The sequence below is a fragment of the Podarcis bocagei genome (genome assembly GCF_964188305.1).
Source record: "Podarcis bocagei genome assembly, chromosome: 6".
In the NCBI taxonomy this organism is placed as follows: Eukaryota; Metazoa; Chordata; class Lepidosauria; order Squamata; family Lacertidae; genus Podarcis; species Podarcis bocagei.
The window spans coordinates 65,243,556-65,262,961 of NC_138130.1; the positions used below are offsets into that span (position 1 = coordinate 65,243,556).

The following is a 19,406-nucleotide window of genomic DNA, read 5'->3' on the forward strand; positions in this document are numbered from 1 at the left end:
TTGACATTCATGAAGAACGTAAGGGTTACGTTATGTAATGCAAAGAGTACTTTCCTGCCTATATGTTGTCATGATTCAACATTATTTTGGCATGATTTTGTATTTTGCAGTACAATACTAACTTGTTTTCTTTAAATAAAGAAGCAAGAAGAATGCTTTTTACATAGTTTACCTTCTTGTCTCTAGCCTAAACTGCTACTGAAATAATGGAAAGACACACACAGAGAGAAAATTTAGCCGAAAATGTATCCTTCAGTTGTTGAGGCTCTTCTATAACAATCACAGTTTATTCAACTAATGCTTCAAGTACATCACCCAAGACATTGTTTGAAAGTGCAAGAACCATTGTGCTAGTGGCAGTAAAAAAAAAGAAAAATCTATATATTTTTATATTCACTCTGAATCATCCATGGCTAAGTGGCTAAAAGCAGGGTTCTTTATGTGAGGGAAAAGAATTGTATTTGGGCTTGAAAGTTTTGTGGCAAGTGTTAGTCTAATGGAATTTGAAGTGGAGGAGATATTGATTCCCCATAAAAGCCAGCCTTAATCTTTCAGTTTCTGCAAAGCTGGGGCAAAGGGAGTCTTTATCAAGTGACACTAAAGTGCATTCCTGAAAATTTGCCACAAGCTCTGGTTCCTTGTAATTTCTCTGAATAACCGAAGTCCATGGATGGTTAGAACAAACTAGGATCAAACCATGGCTTGATATACTGCTTTGTTAACCAATGATAGTTTGGACAAACCACAATTCAGATGTCATGGGAGACTGTGGTTAGTTCTAAAGATAAAGTAGATGCTTTTTTATCTTCTCAATGTACACATGAAGGAGAAAGCAGAGCTCCCAAGCTCAAGGTTCACACAGCCTCATTCCTTTAACTGTGAACTGTGCCTAAATGTGTAAGCAAGTGAGAAGACTCAAGTGCTAGTTTAATGCTATAGAGTGTGGGGGTTTTTTTAATGACTTTTTGATAGCAAAAAATACTTTTTCAGGTGTGCAGAATGATATTTATCCTGCCTCAGGAGGGGGGATACTTTCCTTATCTCATGTTTCTTGCTATTTTTAAAAATAGCAGCCATGACGAACACAATGAACGAATGTTGATATCTTGGTACATTGAGAGTGATTTTGACTATCTAATCAAGTTTAACTGGGTATGACTAATGGTCTGTTGTTTCATAGCTCTAAGCCTTTCAATACAAAAACCTTAATTATTGACCTCCCCGCTACAACACCATACAAGAATTTGTTCCAAGTAGAAGTTTTACTTCTTCAAAGTCACTTTTAATTTATCCTGGCTTCCTTTTCAGCTGTTCAGCTCATACACATGCAGATTTAATGACAACCTGGAAGAGCACCCTTGTTTTGGACAATACAGAACCACCTAATCTTGAAGAATCTCTTATGGAATGAAATTGTCTATTATGTACGTTGCTACAGTAGGTAGGGACTGAAAGGGCATTTACGAACCTTCTTGAAATCAAGTTGCCAGCTAAGTCTAGTAGAAATCTGTCCTGGAAAATGACCTAAGGGACAAATGCAATAAAACCTTTCCTACCAATATTGCTACTGCATTTTCCACCTCTACTCTAGAAAGGCTTGATATATAAGTTTTAAAAGTGCTGCTCTAATTTTAGACCCTGTGGGCCTACCAATTGCTGTAAGACAATCCTCACAGTAAATCACTTTTTCCTCTTTGGTAGGGCATCTATTTTAAATCAGAATAATATTGATTATATGCAAATTCCACTTGATATTTTGTATACATTTCTTGCCACAACACAATATTCAGTTCAAGTATTGTACAACAATTATACAATATGTGCTAGCTCAAAAATTTAAATGGCATTTCAATTTCAACATCTCCCCACAGGTTTAAATCAGCTTTCATGGAAACTACTATATAATAGTATTGTATAGACTGAATAATTCCAGGTGAATAATTCCTGATTAATAGGTTTGTCAGCAAAATAGGCTGGTTGAAGAGTTTGCAAAGTACCATTGATCAAACTTGCCCTGTTTCCTTCATCTGATGGAATCCTTAATTTTAATATTTACAATTAATACAGGATTTGATTCAGACTTACTCATGCTTAGTAGGCCTGCTGAAATTAATGAGTCTTAATTTTGTCATGCTAACTTATGTCCCTTTGATTTCAATAGGTCTACTCTAAGCTAACTTAAGTCTGGCTCCAACCCATATTAATATTCATTCACGTCTGCCAGTGCCAACTGGCACTGATTGGGTTCTACATCTCATTTAGGAATCCATACAATTAAGTTCAGGCTGAAGCTGACAAGGGTCGTACATCCTTCTGCTGTAGTGACAGATAAAGAAAGAAAGAATGAAAGAAAGAAAGAAAGAAAGAAAGAAAGAAAGAAAGAAAGAGCCCTCATTCGCGCCTCATTTTACATTTGAAATTTCCTATTATTCCACAAGAATTATTGAAATGATCAGGTGGAAGGAAGAACACCTACTGGACTATGTGGATACTATATGACACATGAGAACAGGATCTCATCTCAGAAGAATCTTATTCAAACCATGTTGAAAATTTATGAACTAATTCCATTCATTGTTCTGTTCCTACAGATTGTGACAGTCCAGAGAAAGTTGGTTGAGCCTATTTATTAATGGATGGTGGATAACAGCAGATGTCCTGTTTTGACAATTTAATAGCTACTCACTGAAATCCCATTGATTTCAATAGAATGTCGGTGCGAGCAACATGCACCAGGGTGCTCAACTTTTTCCAGATTATTTTGTTATACTACCTGACGTTTTACTGCTAATATACTTTAATTCTTTTAGGAAGTGGATTACAGTGGTACCTCGCAAGACGAATGCCTCGCGAGACGGAAAACTCGCTAGACGAAAGGGTTTTCCGTTTTTTGAGCTGCTTCGCAAGACGAATTTCCCTATGGGCTTGCTTTGCAAGACGAAAACGTCTTGCAAGTTTGTTTCCTTTTTCTTAAAACTGTTAATACAGTTGTGACTTGACTTCGAGGAGCAACTCATAGAACGCGGTGTGGTAGCCTTTTTTGAGGTTTTTGATGACTTTGGTGATTTTTGAAGGTTTTCCAAAACTTTTCCGAAACCGTGCTTCGCAAGACGAAAAAAGCCGCAAGATGAAAAAACTCGCGGAACGAATTAATTTCGTCTTGCGAGGCACCACTGTAATATTTTACAACTAGCTCTCGGTATCAAGGAAATGTCCTCTAATTGAATCTGATGGAGACAGTTTGCAGTTTATCCACTAGATGTCAGTCAATAGTCAGAATAGTTTTTAATTTCAAGCACAGAAATTAAACCTTTAAAATGAAACAGTAAACTAATTATTAGCCATTTGTTCTTTATTTTATGGTCATGTCAGTACTTCTCTTAAAATTTAGTATCACTCTATAACAAAGTAACATATCTTTCAAATGAGTTTTCATTCTTAGCATAAACTGTGTCGCACGTTAAGTATAATTATGTAGATATGAACTCCGTTTATTGCATGCCAGCTGCCAAATGGAAATAATATTAGTTTCTGACATTAACCAAGATTAACAATTTCTATGGAATATTTAAAAGAAAGTGACTCCTCCACCTTTTTCGAATGATTGCCTGCCCCTGGACCCAGGGGGAAATTTCCACCCACTGATGGATTGCTCATAATGGTTTAGGATAACTAATTAAGAGAAACTCACTAAGTTACCAAAAGTTATAATCTTAATTGATATGAGAATAGTGCACAAGAATAGTGCACATACATTTTCAAGGCATATAGTACTTGTTTCTCAACTTTTCATACTTCTACTTTTGTTTCATTTTTTAAAAAAAGGAGGAAAGAGCTGTGATTTATTTTATTTTTTACTATTTGGTTTAGATGAGAATACTGCAGGGTAGCAAGCACTGTGTTGGTTTGGCTGTAATGCTGAACCATAGTTTGGCATTATGAAGAGGAACTTGGGTAAGCCTTGGGCTCTCCCATTTCCTTCAGCCTGGCCATAATGAAAGCTTTGGTTATTGATCTTAACTATGGTTTGTTTGGGACGCAGGTGGCACTGTGGGTTAAAGGTTGGTGGTTCAAATCCTCGCGACGGGGTGAGCTCCCGTTGCTCGGTCCCTGCTCCTGCCCACCGAACAGTTCAAAAGCACGTCAAAGTACAAGTAGATAAATAGGTACTGCTCTGGCGGGAAGGTAAACAGCGTTTTCGTGTGCTTCTCTGGTTTGCCAGAAGCGGCTTAGTCATGCTGGCCACATGACCTGGAAGCTGTACGCCGGCTCCCTTGGCCAATAAAGCGAGATGAGCGCTGCAACCCCAGAGTCGGCCACGACTGGACCTAATGGTCAGGGGTCTCTTTACCTTTACTATGGTTTGCTTAAATAAGACAGCTAAGCCATAGTTTGAGAAAGTGGTTTGTTTCAACAAATTAAAATGAACCAAATCTTAGGATTTGGATATAATGCTAAACACTGGTTAATCAAAAATGAAAGAAGCTCCTGATCTTCTTCTACACCAGAGAGTGAAAGGAGGAGCCTATGGGTCCCAGGTTAACTGTAGCTCGTGTATGCTTTAGCATCCATGAACAGGACATGCTATATTCAGAACCCACAGAGTCTTCTTCAAAAATATTTGTCTGACAGTATATGGATTTTATTTAACCAAGAAGACTATTTTTTCAGAAACACATACTTTACATTACATGAAGAAAGTGTCCAGCAGAAGTGATTAATGTGGTGGGTTGGAACCACCTTCCTAATAGTGGCATTGCTAATGTAGACTTGGACAGGACTGGGGAAAGATGGCAGTGAGGTTCAGAGCATGTAGCTGAACTTGCAGAGGAGCTGGATTGGCAGTGACAGGCCCAGTGATGCAACCACAGAGCTCTAGCATCACCACGACTGTGCCCCAGCCAAATAAGCAACCGTGACACTAGTGTCAGGAGAGTGACTCTTTTCCTCTACACATGTTGGTACTGGATTGCATCCAGAATGGCACAGGGAGGAACTCTGCAAACTGGATGCTTCCATGGGTGAGAGGGGAGCAAGGTATTTTTGTGATTTATCTCCCTGTCATGGCAACCCCATATGCTCCCAAACATCTGCACCGGAGGATTGGGGGATCTCTGGTGTGGTGTGGGAGTTGGCACTGGGGACTGCTTGGTAGAGGATAAATTGGTAAATATCACTGCCCTCCCACCACTGCTCTTGAGAGCATCCAGTTCCCTGATCCGTTGCCCTTTTTCACCAAATGTTTGTGAATGCCATAACTGAACCCTTGTTTTCATGCCATTAGTGCATTGGCCTCTGTCACGGGAAACAATGGAAGAGTGTGCCTTTGTGGGTAAAGTCAAACTCCTGGAAGGTTACAGCACCTGCTGTGGCTGTAAAGACTGCTTTGGGAGAGACATGTTTTGTTGCAGTTGGGCAGATGAAGGTGCCTGTTTGTGCTGCTGCAGATGCACCATGGCATTTCTTCTCTCTACGCTCCTCCCAGTGGTTATTCCTCCTCTGGTCACTGCTATGCATGCACAATCTGACTGCCTGTCTCCAGTCTCTGTGGTTGTCTGGAAGGGATTCCCACATCACGGGATTGATGTTGTCTGCCTTCATGTCACGTTTGCAGATATCTTTGCAGCACAAAGTTGGTCTGCCAATGAGCCTGATGCCTGAAGCCAGTTCCCCCATACGCTGTTCTGTCAGCTGCCCCAAGACCCTTTCCTTTAGGTAGAATTCTTTAAAGTGAAAATAGTGCTGTAGACATCACAGAGATATAACAAAGTAAAGTAGGAGTTAATATACTGTTGCAAACAAGAGAGAATAAAGTCTCTTTGCACCACACACAGCACGTGTCTATAAGTACAGTGGTACCTCTAGTTAATGGGACACGAGTGGCACTGTGGGTTAAACCACAGAGCCTAGGACTTGCCGATCAGAAGGTCAGCGGTTGAAATCCCCATGATGGGGTGAGCTCCCGTTGCTCAGTCCCTGCTCCTGCCAACCTAGCAGTTCGAAAGCACGTCAAAAGTGCAAGTAGATAAATAGGTATTGCTCTGATGGGAAGGAAAATGGCGTTTCCGTGCGCTGCTCTGGTTTGCCAGAAGTGGCTTAGTCATGCTGGCCACATGACCTGGAAGCTGTATGCCGGCTCCCTTGGCCAATAAAGCGAGATGAGCGCCGCAACCCCAGAGTCGGTCACGACTGCACCTAATGGTCAGGGGTCCCTTTACCCTTTACCTTTTTACCTCTAGTTATGAACTTAATTCATTCTGTAGGTCCATTCTTAACCTGAAACTGTTCTTAACTAGAGGCGTGCTTTCGCTAATGGGACCTCTTGCTGCCTCTGTGCCACCGGGACACAATTTCTGTTCTCATCCTGGGGCACAGTTCTCAACTCGAGGTAACTCTTCCAGGTTAGTGGAGTTTGTAACCTGAAGCATTTGTAACCTGAGGCATTTGTAACTTGAGGTACCGCTGTACATGGAAAAGGGTTGAAATAAATTCTGGAGACAACACCACCAGTGATTGGTAAAGGAATCAACAATGTAGTTTATCCTTTGCTTGAAAAATTACAAAATAAAATTTCTAGAAGAGCAGAGCTGGAAAATTGTAAATTACATTGTTACTGCCAGTTGTACCTCTCTGAATGCCTAAAATTTGTAACATTTTGGACAGTTGCCAAACTTTCTAGCTTGGAATATGAACAGTTCATCGTTTTTCTTCTGTAATGAATGTTAACCAATCCCTGGAGCTCAACAGAACGGTGGAATAAGTGCATGAGACGGTTGGCAAAAAGCGAGCAGTCAGATAAAAAGACCCGCATGTGCAGACCTTGAAGATGAATGTTTTGAATGCACATTCAGTCTCTCATATTTGGAAAACACAAATCCAGCAATTGAACATTGTCTATAACATCTTTAATACATATGTATTCCAGGGAAGTGCCTATAAAGAAGGAGTGAGGAGAGGGTGAAAGCTGGTCACTTTAGAAACGTTGGTTTCTAGGAGCTATCATAGCGCTGCATTGGTGAAAGGTTTTAGGAAGGATTCTTTTTGAAACAGAAGAGCATCTTATTGGATAGTTCTACCTAGTTTGTAGTATAGGCTACTTACTTTTCAATATTACTTCTGAGTAGACATAGTTAGGTTTCTAGCTTAAATATGCTGGACCTTTAGTTACTAGTAACAGCTTTCTGTGGTCCTCAGGTGGTCACAGAGAGCTGCCACAGAAGGCTATTTGTCTGATCCAGGATTATCTACTCTGACAGCAGCTTTGTTTGTTCCTGGCATCTGTCTGTCTTGAGAGAGAATGGAAGAATGTCCCATTGGGGGGTAAAGTCAAACCGTTGGAGAGCAATATGGGAGAGAGATGTCTTTTTGCAGCTGGGGCAGATGAAGGTGTCTGGTTTTGCTGCTACAGATGCACCAAGGCACTTCTCTCTATGCTCCTCCCAGTAGCCATTTCTCCTCTGGTCACTGCTGTGGATACAAACATAAAGATAAAGGACCCCTGGATGGTTAAGTCCAGTCAAAAGTGACTACGGGTGTGCAGCACTCATCTCACTTCAGGCCAAGGGAGCCAGTGTTTGTCCACAGACAGATTTCTGGGTCATGTGGCCAGCATGACTAAACTGGTGCAACAGAATACCATGACAGAAACCAGAGTGCACAGAAACACTGTTTACCTTCCTGCCACAGCGGTAACTATCTACAGTGGTACCTCGGTTTAAGAACTTAATTCGTTCTGGAGGTCTGTTCTTAACCTGAAACTGTTCTTAACCCGAAACACCACTTTAGCTAATGGGGCCTCCTGCTGCCGCCACTTGATTTCTGTTCTCATCCTGAAGCAAAGTTCTTAACCTGAGGTAATATTTCTGGGTTAGTGGAGTCTGTAACCTGAAGCATATGTAACCCGAGGTACCACTGTACTCACACTGGTGTGTTTTTGAACTGCTAGGTTTGCAGAAGCTGGGACAGAGCAACGGGAGCTCACCCAGTTTCACAGATTCGAACCACCTACCTTCCCATCAGCAAGCCCAAGAGGTTCAGTGGTTTAGACCACAGCGCCATCCGCTCCCTAGCAGATGCAAGACCCATCTATCTCCAGATAGAGGCCTTTCCTATCAGTTGCTTCCTGCTCCTTTGGAGATGTTGGAGATTTAACCTGGGACCATTTGCACTGAAAGCAATGGAGCTAAGGTCTCTCTATTTGGTCCTCAGTTCTGGAGTTGTGTTAGGGTCCAGCATTTTTATTATTCACAGTTGTAATATTGGGGTAGGATAGCTAGGATACTTACCTTGAACAAGTTGTTGTTGTTGCATTTGGAAGAGGAGTAGTAGTATTGTTTTACTAAATTAGTAACCACCCTAGAAACCTGTTATCCTAAATACTAGGGAGTAAGCCCCATTTAACACAGTAGTATTTACTTCCAAGTAAACATAGATCAGACTGTGGTACTAAAAAAAAAGACCATAGGCATTTAGTTGTTTAAGAATGGATGAGATTGCTTGCATTTTGCAGTCAGTGAACATCTGGGACCGATGCCACTAAAATAATACATGAAAAGTGGTAAGAGGAGGCAGCTAAAGCTGTTTCAGTTGTCAAGGGCATTGTCAGACACCAAATTGCTAAATGGCTCTTGCTACACAATAATGCACGTAACCAAGAAATGTACCATGTAGCTTGATGAATCTCCTGCTGCTTCCTGATTAGTACATCTATGGCTATTTCCTATAATTTTAATGAGAGTGATGTTTCTGGGAGTGCTTTATTGGTGTAGACCAAGCCTGCAGCCTCTGAACAAGGGTTTTATCTTTATAATAATCTTTTAAGAGATAATAACATTCCACGTGAATGGCATCACTCAGTCTGCACTGATGGTGCTTTCGCTATGACAGGCAAAGGATTCTTATTACAAGAGAGAAAGCTTTTAAGACTGCAGATATGTATGTAGGTTTGGATAAGACATGAACAGGATCAAATCGAACTGATTCTCAGCTTTCATCTGAATCCTCCCAATCCATTCCAGAAATGGGAATTTGGACCTCCCCACAGCCACATACAGTTGTTGCCCCTTAACCCTTATCACCGCTGTTTTTTAAAGGATTGGCCATTTAAAATGACATTGCACATGTTGTGAATAAAGATGCATAATTTAGAATGTCTACTGAAAGATAATGGCTTGACTGCACTTGCATTGGATATACCAGGAGCATAATTGTTCCTCCACAAGGCATCTATGAACTATTCAGCCTGTTTTCCTGGCCCTTTGCCTCTTTGGAACTGTGTTAATCTACATTCCTGCCAAGGTCTGCAACCCAAGTGTCTATCCTTAAAATGCTGCTGTTTAAGGTGGATTTATAGATTTGCTGTAAAGGAGGCTTGAGCATGTCCATTTCTATTAGATAAACTGTTCTTCTCTATAAGAAGATGGTGAAAGGAAATAGAGTACTCTAAACCTGCCTTTTCAGGTGAATCCTTTAAACCACAGGCTAGAGAAACTGTGGGCCTCCAGATGATACGGGACTACAACTCCCATCATCCCTGACCATTGGCCAAGATGATTAGGGCTGATGGGAGTTGGATTACATCAATATGTAGTCAACCATTGGTATTTATTAGGGCTAGGCAAAGAGATTTCCCTAGGCATGGAATTCTTACCAAGGTTTTAATAGATTCAATTGGGTCTGCCACCCCCTGGTTGCTTCCTTGCCAAGCCCACCTGGGCCACCTACTCGCTTACCTGTACATCTGAGCCACCCACCCACTCACTTGCTTACCTCTCTGGGCTACCACCCACTCATATGAGCCACCTGCCTGCCTCCCTGCTGACATTTCCATCCTCCTCCCCCTGCAGTACCTCTGTTCTCTCATTATTATTATTATTATTATGCTGTAGTTCACATGAGTACTTGTTGGGCAGCAACATAAATTACAGCATTATGACATGCTTACAATTTTATTATCTAGTTAGAAAAAGAACACCAGAATTTTACTTGAATTTGCTGCACTTTTAACATTCTGTGTGTGTTGTTTTTTTTCAAGCAAGCAAACTTGAGTGTAAGAAAACCTTGGTAAGAATTCCATGGCTAGTGAAACCTTTTTGCAGAAATCTGCAAAGTGCTAGAAAAATCTAACTGCACACTAATTCTCAAAGTACTCTGAAAATGAGAGGAATGTAGTCAATTTAGAAGGCTACATAGGCTGCAATACTTAACACAGTAAGACTTTTTTAAAAATAAACATACATACAGTGGTACCTCGGGTTACATATGCTTCAGGTTACATACGCTTCAGGGTACAGACTCCACTAACCCAGAAATATTACCTCGGGTTAAGAACTTTGCTTCAGGATGAGAACAGAAATCGTGCTCCGGCGGCGCGGCGGCAGCAGGAGGCCCCATTAGCTAAAGTGGTGCTTCAGGTTAAGAACGGACCTCCGGAACGAATTAAGTACTTAACCCGAGGTACCACTGTACATACATACATACGTGCATGCATAGAATAATGGTTGTTAACATCTAGAAAGGGGATGCTAGCGCACTCCTGGCCAGAAATCCTGTTATAGAAGATAGAACAATTTGAAGGATGACCCAGAGCTGTAAACTGGCATTAATTCCAGATTAAATTTCTTAGTGTTAAAAAAAACATTATGTGTGTGTGTGTTTTAAAAAGCATTGTTAACACAAGATCACACACAGCAGTACTGTGACATTTGAGCAATAATTATAAAATGAAGATTTATTTGCAAACCCATTACTTGTCCATTGGCCAGTGTACAATATGGTTCTTTTTTAAAGACTTTTGGTTTAATGATGCTTCAAATCTTGCACCAGTTGAAATTGCGATTCGTTCCCAATTCTCTCTGTAGTGATATGTGTAGAACGTAATTAAGAGACAGCTAAGATTGTGCTGAGTTGTGCATTCTTCCAAGATGCTTTAAGGAAAATATTATAGATGCATGAGTAATCCTTTTACTTGATAGCAGCAATTTAAAAGTGGGTCTTTGTAATTATGCTAATAATACCTGCCATTATATTTCACAACATACTTTGCAGAAGGGTAAGGGTTAGTGAACATTTTCATCCCTGATGTGCTGCAGTGAACCAAGGGGAAGTTTCTTCATTTATTCTTTTGTTTAATAAGTGTTACCCCAAAAAATCAGCCCTGCTTTTATCCAGTGCTCAGATGAACAAACTCAGAAAATGGTAGTTGAGAAGCAAGATGTGGAGTCTTCCTGTTTTCAGGAAGGCTAAAATATGTTGCCACTTTGGTATAATGACCATAAAGAGAAAGCAATGGTTAAGAAGAGAAATTTCACATATTGATTTGAAGGAACCAGTCATACAGCTCCATGAATGAATGAATGAATGAATGAATGAATATCTTAAACGTGGACCACGGTGACAGGTAGATTTCCTAATAATGGATACAGTCAACTGTTATTGGTATTATGTTCTAAATTGTAAAGAAAAGGTTACAAATGAAGAAGGAACATTTTACTAAACATCAATCCATACAATATCCCCTCTACTATCTGCCATTTTGGAAACTGAATAATCTGATGTGGGGGAGTAATGTGGGATATCATGTGAGATTAAGGGCCAAACAAGTTACAGTGGTACCTTGGTTCTCAAACTTAATCCGTTCTGGAATTCCCTTCCAAAACCAAAGCGTTCCAAAACCAAGGTGTGCTTTCCCATAGGAAGTAATGCAAAATGGATTAATCCGTTCCAGACTTTTAAAAACAACTTCTAAAATAACAATATAACATGAATTTTACTGTCTAACAAGACCATTGATCCATAGAATGAAAGCAGTAAACAATGTACTGCAGTCACACAACCAATCAATCAGTAGCTGAACTGGGTTCCACACAGTCACAAAAACAAAAACAAAGAGAGCTGCAAAAACAAAACGCAAAATAAATAGCAAAAACAGACAGACCTCAGAGAAACACTCAAAACAGAAGTGTGGCACTCAATTTGGAAGCGTAACACTCAAAACGGAGCATGTTCGGCTTCTAAATAAGTTTGCAAACTGGAACACTTACTTCTGGATTTGAAGTGTTTGGGTTCCAAGTTGTTTGAGTACCAAGGTGTTTGAGTACCAAGGTGTTTGAGAACCAAGATACCACTGTAATTGCATAAGTGCATAAGTGCAATTAAAGTGTTTTTTTAAAAAATGTGACTAGCAACTGTGGGAAGACTTAAATACCCTCTGAACTATGAAGATGGTGGGGGGAAGCTTATTTTTTTCTCTCCTTGCTATGGTCCTAACCTCTTTGCCTCTTTGAAGCTGCTACTTGAATCCACAGGAATCTACTGTTGGCTTTGGAGGTTTGCTTTGAATTACAGTTTTTCCTGGCAGGGAAAGAGTTAACCTTCCTCTCCTGCCAACCTTGTAGTCCTGAGGCTACTCAGACCATGCTGTGGCTGCTATATATATAACAAAAAATAATAATGCACAAGTTAATTGTATTCACACATCATATCTATTTTGGCCCTGAATGGTTTCTGTCTCTAGGGTTTTGTTTTGTTTTGAAGCACATCATGCAAGCCTCCTGGGGAAATTCATGTTAACCTCATCACACAAATTAATGTAAGCAAACTCAAATATTTGCTTGCTCCCAAGGGTCTGATTCCCACAGTCAAAGAGTGGCTTGTTGTTCTGCACTGATCTTGCCCCATGTACACAATTAGGTCAAGAAGCTACTGTGTTATATCCATTGATGTACAGGTGATTTTTCACCCTGGTAATATCTACATCACAGCTTCAAACTGTGGGTTGATAGTGGTCCTTGACTCTGCACACGGACTCCTGGGAATTGTGGTTTTGTGAAAGTGTGTGTGGTGGTGTTCAGGGATTTCTTGACAGAAAAAGGAAATTGCATCCGCACTCAGCCAGAAGGAAAGCCATACTAGTAATATTGCTCTGAAATTAATATAATTAGTGCTGCCCAAGTGCTGCTATGATGGCAGTAATTGTCTCTCAGTGAGAAAATATCCACATTGTGTGAGTCACCCTGCACTTGTGGGCTCCATGGAGAAAGTACCCACTTATTCTGAGAGCAATCTGGCCTGTGGTCTTTAGCAGGAACAAGAAAGAACAGACTGCTCATTTCTGTGCAGTAAAATTCAGAAGCTTGGTGACTCCACTTCCAGGGTATGTGTTGGTATGTTTGTGGTTATTCCATAAATGTGGGGAAAGGATAAAGCCCACTGCTGTTCAAAATTACCTATATTCTGAAGATGCTTTGCTGTTTTAGAAACGTGCGTGCTTTGTTTTTCTAATTGACTTTAGGTACTTTGCCTAGTGCTGTCCAAAAATTTCACTTGCATCTTTTTTTAACATTTTCCATCCATTTCATGCTGAATTCCATGATTTGGTGGGAGAAGAATACAGTTTTGTATACCTGAATTATAGCATTTTCTGATGGTAATTAAGGTGATTTCCAATCGCTAAGCAGCCACCAGCCAGCAACCAATACAACTATCTTGTTGTGTGGTAAATTCTAAAACTTTGGCACTCCCCATTGGGCAATCTGTGTTGTAGCCTGTTGACATTCTGCTTTAAAAGCTGTACAATAATTTCATGGTTTTTTAAAAAAATAATAATCCCCAAATTTCCTGTGCATAAATGTGGAGACATCACCCCTTTTCTTGCCTAATGGAGCAATTAAACTAAGAGTTTCAGGTTCCCATGCTCCTAATTCATCTTTATAGCTCCCAGTGTACTATTTATTTCATACTTTAGGTTCAGCTCCATGGAGAGTGTATTTATAAATTTGGCTGACATGTGGATAATGTTTTTGACCTTTGATAATAGGAGACGGTTTTGAGTTTATGACAGAACTACAACCTTTTATGTTCCCATTCAGACTCTTCTTCTTCTGAGGCATTCATAGCTCCTCTCTGTCTCGCTTCTTCTGAAATAAAAAATGGTAGATGGGAGAATCAATTTGCTCACAGTGCAAACTGCCTATGTTTGTTAATCCACAAAGCATGAATAATGTAAAGCAAGAAGGTTACCTAAGGTCCCACAAAGGGTTTAGGTTGCATGGGACGTGTTTCCAGATTATATAAAAAGTTAGGTCAAAGTAGAACAAATAGGAATGAAGTTATGGATTGCAATCATTATTCACATTGAAGAAGGGGAATAGAAAAAACTGGAAAGTGGTCAGGAAGAAGCAAGGAAAAAAAACCCAGAAGAATTCTGAATGCAAGAAATGCGCAGAAGAGTGAAATGTATATTCAGTAAGTAGTTTAATGCGTGATTTTAAGGGATAACAGGAGATCCCTTCTTCAGTCTATTGAATAGAGCATCAAGCACAGAGATCAAGCCACAGCTACTACTAATTTTAAGTGTAAATTAAATGAAGTACTTAGCACCTCTTTGCTTCTCATTTGTGTATACCAAATTGTCTTTATTTTTTTCCCAGCCAGCTATTTTAGAATGTAACTTATTGTGCTCAGGGCTTATTATGCTTCCAATGATAGGCTTTGATTCAGGGCTAATTATAGTAATTAAGACATTGCCTACACTGTTGCAGCCGTGCAGATTGTGGTACTTATGCCTGACAAAGCTCAGAATATATGGCCTCTAAGGGCATTGCTTTCAAACGCACTTTCCATCACCTTCTGAGCTGTGAACTTTGGGAATTTCATTTACAACTTGACTCCTACAGAGGTGCATATGGTGTGGTACAGAGCCACACCAAAGGAATGGGGTGTGGGAATAATTAAGGTAATTTGTTAACATCTGGCCCTCGGAGAGCCTCCACACAGATAAAGGGGGAGGTGGGGAGGCAAGATAAATGGCAGGGCTGCTCCTCCCATGCCAGCTGTCCAGACAACATCTCCTCACACTAGACCTTATAAAACATGACACAATATGAGAAACATACCCAAACTAAAAAGTTCTTCCTTGAGCTTTGAGGGAAAGAAGCCATTTTCAATTCAACACAGTTGCATGCGCCCCAATCTCTGAATGGTGAGAGACTCCCTGAGTTCCAGCACTTACCTTGGGTTTGGTTTCCTTGGAATGAAGATCAGCGGAGGCTGTGGTGTCTTCAGGATGCATAGTTCTATTTACACATATATGCAACCCGAGCATAGGCTGGGAGGGCTCACAGCATCAACACTCCAGCAGATTTTGCCCTCCCAGTTAGATTTCCAGGGAGATCCCCCAAGCCACAGCTTTGGGTCCAGCACAGACCGAGACAAGCCTCTGTGTCTCCAGATTCCAGCATCAGCCAAAACTCACTGCACATACACTCCACTTTGGCCTATGGTTCCCCACCCTGGGATAACACCAGCTAGCCTGGTGAAGGGGGTGGAGAAATGTCTAGCCACTTCCTGGAGAGCACCATCATTTAGTTGTCACTATGGCAACAGAGCTCGCTCTGTGATATGCTGATGAGAGCACTTAAGTGGCCAGCAAAGGCCATTACCTCACAAAGAGGCTAGTAGAACTGGTTCAGTGGCTTCTGCTAGATTCTAAACTTCAGTGGATCACAGACCTAGAAGGGATTCATGGATATGAAACCTATAATGATATAGATTCACATTTTCACCATAATCTTGTTGTCTTATTTACAGCCTGATTTTTGCTTTCAGTCTACCACTAATTAAATGGGTAGTCAGAATAGGGTTGGCAGTACCAATTCCTACCCTGGACGTAAGCACTGAGCTCTCCTGATGTAGTGGGAAGAAAGGCAGACATGGCTGCTTCCAGCTGCTTAGCCTTTGAAATATACTCAGTCGAGTGTGGATTTCATGTTCTTTATTCAGCTCATAGTAGCGAGGAATGAAAGTTCCCCCCAAATATCTGCTTTATATGCATTATTTACATAATGGGTTGCACGTGATTGGCTATTTCCGGGATTCTCCTGTAGGCCAATCAGGTTGCGGATTCAATTCCACCTGGAGCTGGATTGGGTGGCTCCTGCGGACCAATCATACTGCTGCATTGTTCTAGAACCAATCAGACTGCTGCATTCTGAATCCTATTCAACTCAGTACATAACAGCCTTGTTGCTGATTATCCCTTCACCTGTTGTGACCAGCTGGTCACAAAAGTGTCCTTAAGAGCAGTAAAGGGAGGAAGGGTGTCAGAGGAACAAACAGGCAGACACAAAATGGCTGCCACATCGAAGAGATGAGAAAAGGGGCCATAAAATGGCACAAATGTGGAAGATTTGTCTTTACAGGTTTGAAACATGAATAGAAACAGCCAAAAATGTTCCAGAAACTTCCTTTTCCAGGGGAAAACAGAAATCATGACATAAGTCTGTTGCTGAATATCCAGACTCCAGGGAGAATGAAATGTTCTGTCAATGGCTTCTGGGCATTTCCAGTTCTGTTGTTATACTTGCATAATAGAGAGTGTTCTGGAGAATGTCGTTGGGGATTGCTGGAAGATGAGCAGGAAAATGAAATTCAGATGCTGTGGTCGATGGGCTTCCTCTTGCTGGCAAGTAGGTGCTGTAGATTAGAGTTAGAAAATAAAACATAAATTTCTCACATAAATATACATGCACGGTCACAAAGAAAAAGATGGCTCACCAGTAATTGTGCAATTTTTAAGGAAAATGATAGAAAAGAAGAACAAATGCACAGAAAACACAACTCATAGGAGTAGTGGTTGGAGAACACCACACCAGATTAGAGTGATGATTGACACCGAATGTCATCTGCAAGCTTGCCATGATTTGGGGTGTATGGGGAGATCATGGCTCACAGTCAGCCAGCTGGTTATTATTCTGCCATGTTCTGTTTCAGGTTTTTTACTTGATGAGCTTCACTGATAAAGAAAGAAGTGACTCGCATAGGTAAGTTGACCCAAAATAAGATTTTATCTTTTCAGCAGTCTTTTTCAGAAAACATTTCTGCATGAACTAGATTCCAAAAATTTGCCATGTTTGGTATACAATTTTAAAACTTACTTATTCTGAACCTCTACAATCTCCAACGTTATTTTTTCTATTTGAGACTGATGCAGTCCCCCAATATATACTGCAGTTTGTGACATTAACTGGGCTGAATGGGCTAACATTATATAGCTTGTTCCGTGTCGAGGACAAGAAGAAAATGAAACACACATTTAGTCATCCATAGATCTAAACTGGAATCCTCAACTTATCAGTGTCTGTCTGTCTCCATCTCTCACAGACACACACACTTGCCAACATACCTGCCACACCAAATATATGCTAATTGACCTCATAGGAATGATTATCATTCAACACTCACCCAAAAGGATTTAAATGCAACAGCTGTAATCAGCAGTCAGACACCAACACCAAAACCACTTGCCTAACCACCACTTCCAGCAAATTAACAACAGTCCACGGCAAGAAAAGTTCAAACTCACATCTAGCCATGGATTTCATTTATTATCCTGAGTTTTGAATAGTGCTGTGCCAAAAGCTACTTCTGCAATTATTTTTTTACCATTCTGCATCATCTATGAGAAAAGAAAATGCATTTTAAAATCAATGAAGAGAAATTTGGATGAAATTCTGGTGAGTGGTTTGCAGGGTTGTCACCTTACTTTTGAGGTAACTGAGGCAGGTTTGTGAGAGTCCTTCTTATGTTCCACAAAACATCTCACCACTGGTTTGCGTGAGTCAAAAATGCATATAAGAAAATGTGTTTATTGGGAGGAAATTGTACTAAAATGCTGGCAAATTTTCATGAGCATTTCTTTGTTTTGGTTTCTTTTACAAAAATCACAAGTTGCAGCAAAATGTGGCGAACTGAATTTAAGATGAGAAATAAGATACTTGAGAGAACTGAATTGCCAGATCCTTCCTAAACCTCTCCCCAAATACTGCCTACTGAGTTACAATGAGCAGTAGGACACAACTCTCTCTTTTTGCCTTGTAGTCAGCTTGTGCAGTGAAATATGCTCTCTTAGAATCTCCTAGACATACATGCAAAATATAAAACCATAAAAACGTATTTATTTATAGCCTTTTAACCATTCCTTAAGGATGCGGGTGGTGCTGTGGGTTAAACCACGGAGCCTAGGACTTGCCAATCAGAAGGTCGGCAGTTCGAATCCCGGCGACGGGCTCAGCTCCCATTGTTGGGTCCCAGCTCCTGCCAACCTAGCAGTTCAAAAGCACATCAAAGTGCAAGTAGATTAATAGGTACCACTCCAGCAGGAAGGTAAACGGCGTCTCCGTGCGCTGCTCTGGTTCGCCAGATGCGGCTTAGTCATGCTGGCCACATGACCCGGAAGCTATACGCCTGCTCCCTCGGCCAATAAAGCGAGATGAGCACCGCAACCCCAGAGTCGGCCACAACTGGACCTAATGGTCAGGGGTCCCTTTACCTTTACCTTTAACCATTCCTTATACTTTCAGCCTGATGCCACTCGCTAACTCGCCTCTCTGCCCCACCATCTCCTACTGTTCTCAAGGCTCATTCTGACTCCACTCCACATTCCAGCACACTCCTCTGCTGTCTAGGATGGCTCCACTCTCTGTTCTATTGTGAAAAGGAAATCCAATTGCACCTGAATCCCTGTGTGCTTGAGAGATGGAAGCTGGTAAGTGGCTTTAGTTGACATATGGCTCAGTTTAAAAATATACAGGCAAGTGTGGTATTTGCTCTTCCATAAGAACTCTTCTGTTTTCCTCCACTGAGGCAACCATAAAAAATGTATTTTCCATACATCAGTCTCATCACCTTTAAGGAATATCACTTGGTTCTCATAAATGAAACCCTTGTTCTTTTTCCTCCTTGATGACAGGATGGATATCTTCTTTCTCCAAATTCATTGTGTGCATGATATAATGTGTGAACTCTCTTTGGCCCTGCTTTCAATTTCCCTTTGCCGTTTGCTTCCTACCTTCTGCTCCAAGTCTGCAACTTTCCGAAAATAAAATTTGCTTCCTATTCACAGCTTTTTTTCAACTAAAGAATCCAGTTTAATTTTCTCTAGTGTTCTTAAGCTGTGCTACCTTTCCATCTCCATTTATCATCGTCTAGCACTTAATTCTCTTTTCAGCAATTACTATGTTTTCTCCCATTTTCCCTGTCAACATATAATTCATTACTGGCAATCTATACCGAGTAGTTCCTGCCTCCTCTTATCACTTGACAATCTGTCACATTTTTGCAATCTTCTTTCCGGGTGAAAATGTAGTCAATCTGACTTTCTTTCGGCCACATAGATTACAAAATTTTGCTCTTTCTTACAAAGTAGAGTTTTAACTTTCAAGATCGTTAAGGAAAACTCCAGAGTACACTTTCTTCCTCTAAAAGAGCCAGCTCAAACAAAAATCATACAAGTAAAATAAAATAATTGCAAACAATTCACTATACCAAACAGGACTTGTTCTGGTTATAGATGAGAAGAATTGCAAACCTATAAAAGATTTACAAAATATTGTTATCCCAGAGTAGTG

The 19,406-nt window shown here is 40.6% G+C and overlaps 1 long non-coding RNA gene across 1 annotated transcript; it reads right to left on the reverse strand.

The window, feature by feature from the left end:
- Nucleotides 1-10,702: 10,702 nt before the first annotated feature.
- LOC308589219 lies at nucleotides 10,703-15,399 on the reverse strand. Its single transcript, XR_014009163.1, has 3 exons — nucleotides 15,011-15,399; nucleotides 13,850-13,916; nucleotides 10,703-10,925 (listed from the first exon to the last, which is right to left on the reverse strand). It is a non-coding gene; the product is annotated as an uncharacterized lncRNA (long non-coding RNA).
- Between the last annotated feature and the right edge of the window lie 4,007 nt (nucleotides 15,400-19,406).